Genomic DNA, 8,177 nt, shown 5'->3' with positions numbered 1-8,177 from the left:
GATAAATTAGCAGAAAATGCACAGTCTCAGAAAATTATGAAAATTGGCGGGGATGTCAGAAATATTTTAATGAGGCTAGATTTGAAGTTTCATATTTTTCTGACGCCCGTAGAGAGAGAAATAGCATCCGAAAGCCATCTGATAAAGATTGCAGTTCGGCACAGTTTTCGGTGACCAAACGGGGTCGAAACTGAAATATTAAAATTTCTTTGGACTTATTAAGTAAAACCGAGCGTGCCTGTCAAATTTGAGCTCAAACGGATATTCAGGGAGCTCCGGCGAAAGATATCAGATTTGGAGCTGCCTGATGTGAATAGTGTATGCTACTATTGAGGTGTTGACTATAAGTAGAAGCTACTAGGCTTCTTCCTCCTCAAGTTGCAGCCAGCACCAAGCATCACACGCACATGGTGTAGTGAGAGAAACCCTCTCTTTCTCTCTCTAAATATCTCTCTCATCTCTCTATATTTCTCGCCCAAATTCGCGGCGTTGGTGGAGATCGAGCTTGCGAACGCGTTGGAGGCGACGGATTGAGCTTTCGTGCGCCCGTTGGAGCGGCGTGTTTTCGTTGCGGCGTTCACATTGGGGTAAGCTTTTGGGATTTGGCTTAATCCTTAGCTTTAAGTGTTCTATTAGCCTCTAATGATCATTAGTAAGCATATTGATCCATTTAATTTGGATTATTTGGAGGTTAATTGTACGTTAGGGCTCCGAATGGGGTTTTGTAAAATGTAAGGGTTTGATCTCATTTGACCCTTCGTAAACCTAATTGCTAGGTAACGAAACGCGTTGGCGAAGACGGTTCGGTAATTCGACGAGCCGTTACAAAGTTATTAAAGAAATAGACGTTTAGGCTTCGGGTCCGCCGGGAGGGCCGATGCGACGTCGTAAAATCATGGAAATGGATTTGAGGCATCGTGGCACATAACCGAAGACCTATAATTTCCGGATTTGTAAAGCGGAACACGGTTGAGGCGCAAGATCTTGTCGGGCCCAAAGGGTGCCGAGTGCCGCGGGAGGCCGATTGCAAGTGACGACAAGCAATCGGAACGCGAGTTAAGGTGGGTTGTGCTTACCGAAGCGACTAGGTCGCCCTTTATGTCTTAGCAATGTAATCTCATGTTGATGCATGTGCATGTAGACAAGAGCAAGGATGCATGTTAATAAAGATGCATAAAGTAGATGCTAAGTAGAAAGCATGATAAATGGTAATGCTTAGAGCAAATGCATATTAATAACAATGCATAGTGGAGCATAATGATTATGGCATTAGATAATGCTAGCTAATGTAAAGTAATGCATGATAATGATAATGCATAGATGAAAATGCTTAGTAGAAATGCATGGTGAGCAAGTTACACAATGCTAATAATGCATGATAATAATGTAATGCTAAGTAATGCATGATATGAAGTAAATGCATATTAATAATAATGCATGATGAGGATGCTAAGTAAGGGATGCATGTTAGTAATGATGCAAAGAGTAATTGCTAAGTAGAAAGCATGATGCATGGTATATGTATATAAACCAGATGATAACTCTAGGATGAGTAGAGATGACTGGACAACTAAGTTGTCAGGTAGATCGAGTGGCATCTAACCTAGTGTTAAAGAACATAGGTTGGTTAGTAAACCTAGAGTTGAACAATCTAGGTGTGTGGCATCTAACCTAGTGTTAGTAAACCTAGGTTGAACTAGTAAACCTAGAAGTGGATATCTAGGCAAAGATGATAAGAACCTAGCAAGTGTATCTAGGTTAAGTGATGTGGACATAGAACCTAGAGTGTTGGAACCTAGGTTGATGAGTATAGTGGTATAGCCACTAGATTGAGCTAGGTCGACAGTATAGGGTTGGCTATGAACCCTCGACCTGTGGTAAGTGGATTCCGGAATCCCAGGACTTATGATGTCCCTGGTACAGGCTAGGGCGTTCGTGCGACGATTTCGCCGCCGAGCTTGGTACCGTGGGTAGATTGGGGGCGATCACATGGAGATCACCGCCCGGGGCTTGAACCATTGTGCTGGCGTTTGTGCGACGATTTCGCCGCCAGAGTGGTTAAGCCATTTGAGGATCAGACCGCCAGAGTAGACTGAATCCATGCTGGGTAAGTACGATGCGGGTGCCTCCAGGTGACTGAGTCTGACATGATCGTTGTTGGGTGTGGTGCGACCCGTTCGCCGCCAGACGGTATGTCATGTCTCGAGCTCACGCTGGGTATGTGCAACGCGATCGCCACCGATGGTCAAGTCTTGTGACTCGAGCCGTCTTCAGCGTGTGCGACGATTTCGCCGCTAGGAGGCTGAGTCAGAGAGAGTGCGGTAGGCTGTTGAGCAGCCAGTGCGCGGACTATCCGCAGATGATTGACTCGAAGCCGAGTCGGGTGGTTAGCTATGATAGGGTAGAGGAACCCTTATGAGCCAGAGATAGAGGCTTGAGCTAAGGTAATAGAAACCTTAGAAGCCAGTGGTTGGTGTTGTGATCCTAAGGTAATAGAAACCTTAGAGTAAAGTTATGAGCTAAAGTAGCCAAGTAAAAGTAGAATTCATATGATCTACTAGTTGTTGCATGGTTTTCATATCGCATATCGTGAGGCATGGCATGTATTTCAATTGAATATATATATCTGTTGTATATTGTTGAACTAACATGTTGCAGTGCCTCCTCGGACCTATCGGTCGAGCTTTTCCCTTGGGTGGCCGTACCCACTGGGAACCATGGAGTTGGTTCTCACCCCACGTTGTTTTGGGGTTTTCAGGTCGTTCGTGTGCGGCGCGGCGGCGCGAGGCGAGGGCGTAGCTCAGTAGATAGCGCCCCACCACAGAGACCGAGGTAGAAGTACCCTGAGGCAGTCTAGCTTAGGGGACTAGAAGACAAGGAAAAACAAAATGTATTAAACTTGTAAACCCTAATGTGATGAGATTGTAATCTGGAAGTAAAAAAATGTAAATAGGAACTGTGATGTAAAAGTGAATGAATGCTTGTAAAAGCTAGTAGTTTATGTATTTGATACTTCCTTATGCAATCTTGATTGATATCCGTTCCTGGTTGGAACATATCTATATTGTTTGGATTGCGACGCCTTGGACGTACTGGGGAGACTCTGTCCGCGTACAAAGGAATCCCCGGTCCGTTCGGCGGTCTGTTGTCGGCGCCGCGGCCCGGTCCAAATAGGCGGTTGGTCGCGGGGCGTGACAATCGAGATATAGTTGCACGACGCATTATGTAGTAGCTCATTCATTCTTATTATTGAGGCATAGTTGCACGACACACTATGTAGTAGCTCGTTCATTCTGATTATCGAGGCATAGTTGCACGACACACTATGTAGTAGCTCGTTCATTCATGTGATTGTTGAGGCCTAGTATATGTGGTAGATCATATACTAGGTAGTAGCTCATTTATTGTTCATTGAGGCATAGTATCATGTTGTTGGTTTATACTATGTAGTAGCTCATTCATGTATTCAGTTTGAGGGATAGTATCATGTGTAGAGACATTTCTATGTAGTAGCTCATTTTCTTATTGTTGAGGCATAGTAGCATCCCTTACTATGTAGTAGCTCATGCATTTCACTGATTATGAGGCATAGTAGCATGTTGTATATTTTCTGCTATGTTGTAGCTCATTTCAAGATATCTATCTATCTATCTATCTGTTGCTCATGCCTGCTTAGACCTAGTGGGAAGATCGGCGGAGTCGGCGACCGAACCCACTGGGAACTATATTTATATAGTTCTCACCCCACTTTGTTGCAGGGCCTAACGAGAGCGTACCGGCAGTTGATCGTGGTAAGGGCATAGCGCCCTAATTAGCTAGCGGCTTCTATTTTGCATTAGAGTGCCCTCGTGTACTTGAGCGCTATGTGATGCATACTGGTCAGGGTGCTAGTTGGAGAACTATGTTTGTATTATGAGAAGAATATGTATTTATGTTTGGGGAAATGAAAATGTAATCAAAATATGTAAATGATGAATGCCACATGGATGTAATAGCTAGACTGTCTCTCTTTTATGCACTTGTATATTTACTTGTATCTTGCTCTTATTGGTATAGCACTTGTAGTGCTTCATTGGATCATGTATGTTAATTGAGTTTATTATGGGCAACTCTTGTACATGATTGTCATTGTTTAGCCTTGGGCGAACAGGAGAGGTTCTGTTTGTTCGGCGTCCGATCGGCGTGCCCGAATCCGACCAAATTAGTAGCGGGTCGCGGGGCGTGACAGTAGCAGCCGCCCTCTCTCTGCTCACACTATCGGGGCCAGTGTGGTCCCCCACAGATCACGCACTGCAGCGTCCTCGGTGACGGTCCCTGCTGACGGGATCCCCTGGAACGCTGACGCCCCGATGACCCACGACCCTGAGAGCGAGATCGTGGAGGTCTCGGTGGACATCTGCGGCTTGTCTGGCCGCTGTCATCTTGAAAAGGGCGCTTCTTGTCCTGGCTCTGCCCCAATGCCATAGTCCGCTCCTGGACTGATATACCTCCGTGCTCCACCCAGAGTGTCTGCTGCACAGATGCTCCTGGCTCACCGCCTGACCACTGAGTAACAGTCTCGCACATCCTCTGCAATAGTACACCCTGTTGCTTGATCACCTCTGTCAAGGCAGCCAATTGCTCTCTCAAATCAGGGGGTGCACTCGCCTCTGGTCGTGCACTCGGCTCTGCCTGCTCAGGCATCTCACGCGGTGCGGCACGATCCCTGGTGGACGATCGACCTCGGCGACGATACATAGCTGAAAGGAACAGAGTAGGGTCAGACAAAACACAAACACTCTCGACCCAATCAAACGAAAGTCTAGAAGGCGGTCCCTGTTTCTCCTCAAAATTATGTCGTCTACAGCCAACATAATTTTTCTGGACCGAAACAGAAACTCCTTCAATCACTCCCTCCGCTTCAGGAGGAGTTATAACAAAGAATTATTGACTTTCGCGATAAATCACGCCAATCACGTCTTGCTTTCCTAAGGTTTGCCAAACTTAGGGTTCCTAGGTCCTAACAACCTACAGCTAAGCTCTGATACCAACTTAATCTGTCACGCCTCGGATTTTTCATTTTCCCTAGCTCGCTAATAGACCTGCCGTATACATAGGTATTTTCCCTATATACAAAGCAAAAGTAGAAATATTTGTAATCATACAATACTACAGACAGTAGTATAGAGCAGCTAGAAAGATAAACCATAAATAAAAACTGCGGTTCAATACATACATGTCATCCAGGGTAAACAAATACTCGCTCTGATGAGATACAGCAACTGTATGTAAAGACCCAAAAACTATAACTACCTGTAACCGGTACTCCTCTAGCTCTACGACTCGTCTGGAAGGGCTCTAACTCGCGATGCCCTTGCCACGATCAAGATCAGTAACAGCAGCGGCCGGAACAGAAGGCTCTGCAAATCAGGAATAACAACTGGGCGTGAGAACTACTGTAAAAACAAGTAGTTCTCAGTGGGTACCGCCCTCGAACTCATCGGCTCACCCACTAAGTCTACAGATCTAAGCTCAGTGATAGAAAAGAAAGCTGGAACAAATCTATAGCTATATGCCACTATCCTATCATGATCCAACACTACTATCTGTAGAGTAATGCAACCTCATACCCAAATCCATAGGGACTGTGAATACACCTGTCCCAGGGACTGTGAACATGTCACGCCCGGGACCCGGCATAGGCCCTGCCCGGTGCGTGCCCAGACCCGCCATATACCTGCACATATAAGGCGTCTACAACAAAGTGATATGAAAGATAAAATAAACAATAACTAACAATATCAGAGCAAGTATGCAGCTAAGTTCTATCAACAAGCGGAAATAAAAGGAAAGAAAAAGAGACTAAACCACTAGAACATAATAAAACTAGTACATCATAACTCTCGAGGTACAACAGTAGGGTGGTCTCTATAATAAGGTACAAAACTCTCACAACCTCTCCAAAGAAAAACAAAAGAGAGGTGGACCACCTATCGCCAAATCCCTCGCTCGCTAGCTCAAGGCGAAACCTTTCCCGCGATCCCGAGCCCCTCCCGAAGCGGAAGGCTCTGAAAGAAAACATAAAACATGGGGCATGAGAACTATAATTTATAGTTCCCAGTGGGCAATTACTGACCTGCACCAACTGCACCACTAGGCCCAAAAGAGAGCAGACAAGGATAACATAAATTAACTGCGATAAATAAAGCATAATAATAAAATGCTACTCTACTATGCCACAAGTACATAGAATGCTAACATGGAGTACATCTACTCTACATGATCCAGTATGCCAATACTTAAACAAGTATGCTATGATGCAACAAGTAATACTATGAAGGATGATAAATGTCCCAAAGCCAACTACATATCTAGTATGTAGCATCATGGCAACCAAGTATACTACAATGCAATAAACGATACCGTCAAGTATACTATATAACTAAATGCCCAACTCTATGCCATAGCATATCAAGAGTCCAACTACTATAACCTAGCTAGTAGCGAATGTCAACTTGTTGTTTAATATTCTGGTTCAATCTCAATCAGGATCTACACAGGTGTAGTCCGGCTTGTGCCGCCTAAGTGCCTGTGGTAGCCCAACATTCCTGCTCTTGGAATGTGTCTGTCCCACTCGACCCCGTAGGCTTCTCAATACCGCACGAGCGAACATAAGTCGCGTAGGCTAACTCCGGAGTGCCGGCTTGTAGGGAGCGACCCTCACAAGCATGTGCGAATGAGCACAAATGGCAAGCAAGCATGGTTAATACCTCAATAGTCCCATCGTCATGTCTCCAACATGGTAATAGCCACCCAACAGTCATCATGTCTCTAACATGATAAAAGTCACTAGCATCTCGAAGATCTAGTTCAATGTCTCAATGTGAAGGTTTAACCGTTCAATAATTTCGATGTCAATGACCTTAGCTTTACTAAGTCCAAATCTCAGGGTGAAGTTTACACATTCACTATATTTAGTGCCTCTTTATGACACTTAAACATTACTATAAACTAAGCACACTTCACATTTTAGGTCTCTTTATGACGTTAGCTTGTTTTATCAATAATAGATTAACACACATGCTCTCTAGCGTGTTCTCGTATTGCTACATGTATGTTCTTTCCAATGCAACTATCAACTTGGCATAATTCTCATAATAATAACATGCACATGCAATTTACATATCAATCAAGTCTAATGCCGCTTTATGACATTAGCTTGCTAAATCCATATCTAGTCCAAGCCTAATGCCGCTTTATGACATTAGCTTATTATTTGTATACACTCTAATCTATGTCATTTAATGTCGATAAGTCCAACAATGTCAAGCATGCGTTCTAAGTCCAAGAGTGTAATCTATATGCCATATGCAACATGATCTCAATCAACTGTAAGAATGCTAACCATAGGCCCCTAGCCCAACATGAAAACTCTCTACTATATAGAGGTCAAATATGCATTGTATATAACATGAGCATTTTAAGCATTCTAAAATTCTCAAATATTCTATCTAGTAAAAATATGCATGCATTTTCACTTTACGATAAATAAAAACCCTCATATGAGAAGTTTATCTCATCTAGGTGAGGCCAAACCCACCAAAATCGAAACCTTCGTTTCGCCGAACGGAGGTGCCCACAAGCCTCCTAGTACCCTAGAAGCATCAAAAAGAGGGTTACCCAAACGAAACGAACAACCCAAAACTCAAACATTAACAAACTCAAGATAAGGGCAAAATCTCACCTAAGTGTAGAAAATCCCTCTCAAGCTCCAAATGGGAACTAGATCCCTGCCAAACCAACCTAGGGGAAGGTTCTAAACCGATCGATTGACCTCCAAAAGCCCTAGATCAAAAATCCCCAAAACAAACCCTAAATCCTCATTTCTAGGGTTTGTTTACAAAAATCATGAAAATCATGATAGAAAGGGAAATAGTATGCAACTAACCTCTCATGAAGCCTCAAACAAAGTTCAAAATCCACAAGGGTCGAAGATCTCACCTCCAACAAGCTCAACTCTAAGCTCCCAAGCTTCTCCCAAGGTGGAAATGCACCAAGAGGGAAAAAGAGGGGGATTAAACCTTCAAAATCCAAGCAAAAAGGGAAGGAAATCAAAAGAGGAGAAGAGAAGGGCTCCCCACCTTGTCCTCCTGTGTTTCCCAGCTCAGGAGACCAGCAAAGGGGCATGGGTGGTATTA

The 8,177-nt window shown here is 44.1% G+C and overlaps 1 long non-coding RNA gene across 1 annotated transcript; it reads left to right on the top strand.

Annotated features, from left to right (window-relative positions):
- Nucleotides 1-848: 848 nt before the first annotated feature.
- LOC109705724 lies at nucleotides 849-3,005 on the top strand. The gene is made up of 2 exons (XR_002214852.1): nucleotides 849-1,061; nucleotides 2,759-3,005. It is a non-coding gene; the product is annotated as an uncharacterized LOC109705724 (long non-coding RNA).
- The last annotated feature ends 5,172 nt before the right edge of the window (nucleotides 3,006-8,177 follow it).

This window comes from Ananas comosus, unplaced genomic scaffold (assembly GCF_001540865.1).
Source record: "Ananas comosus cultivar F153 unplaced genomic scaffold, ASM154086v1, whole genome shotgun sequence".
Classification (NCBI taxonomy): domain Eukaryota; kingdom Viridiplantae; phylum Streptophyta; class Magnoliopsida; order Poales; family Bromeliaceae; genus Ananas; species Ananas comosus.
Note: the sequence above shows the minus strand (reverse complement) of the source record. Positions and strands in the feature narration are given on the sequence as shown.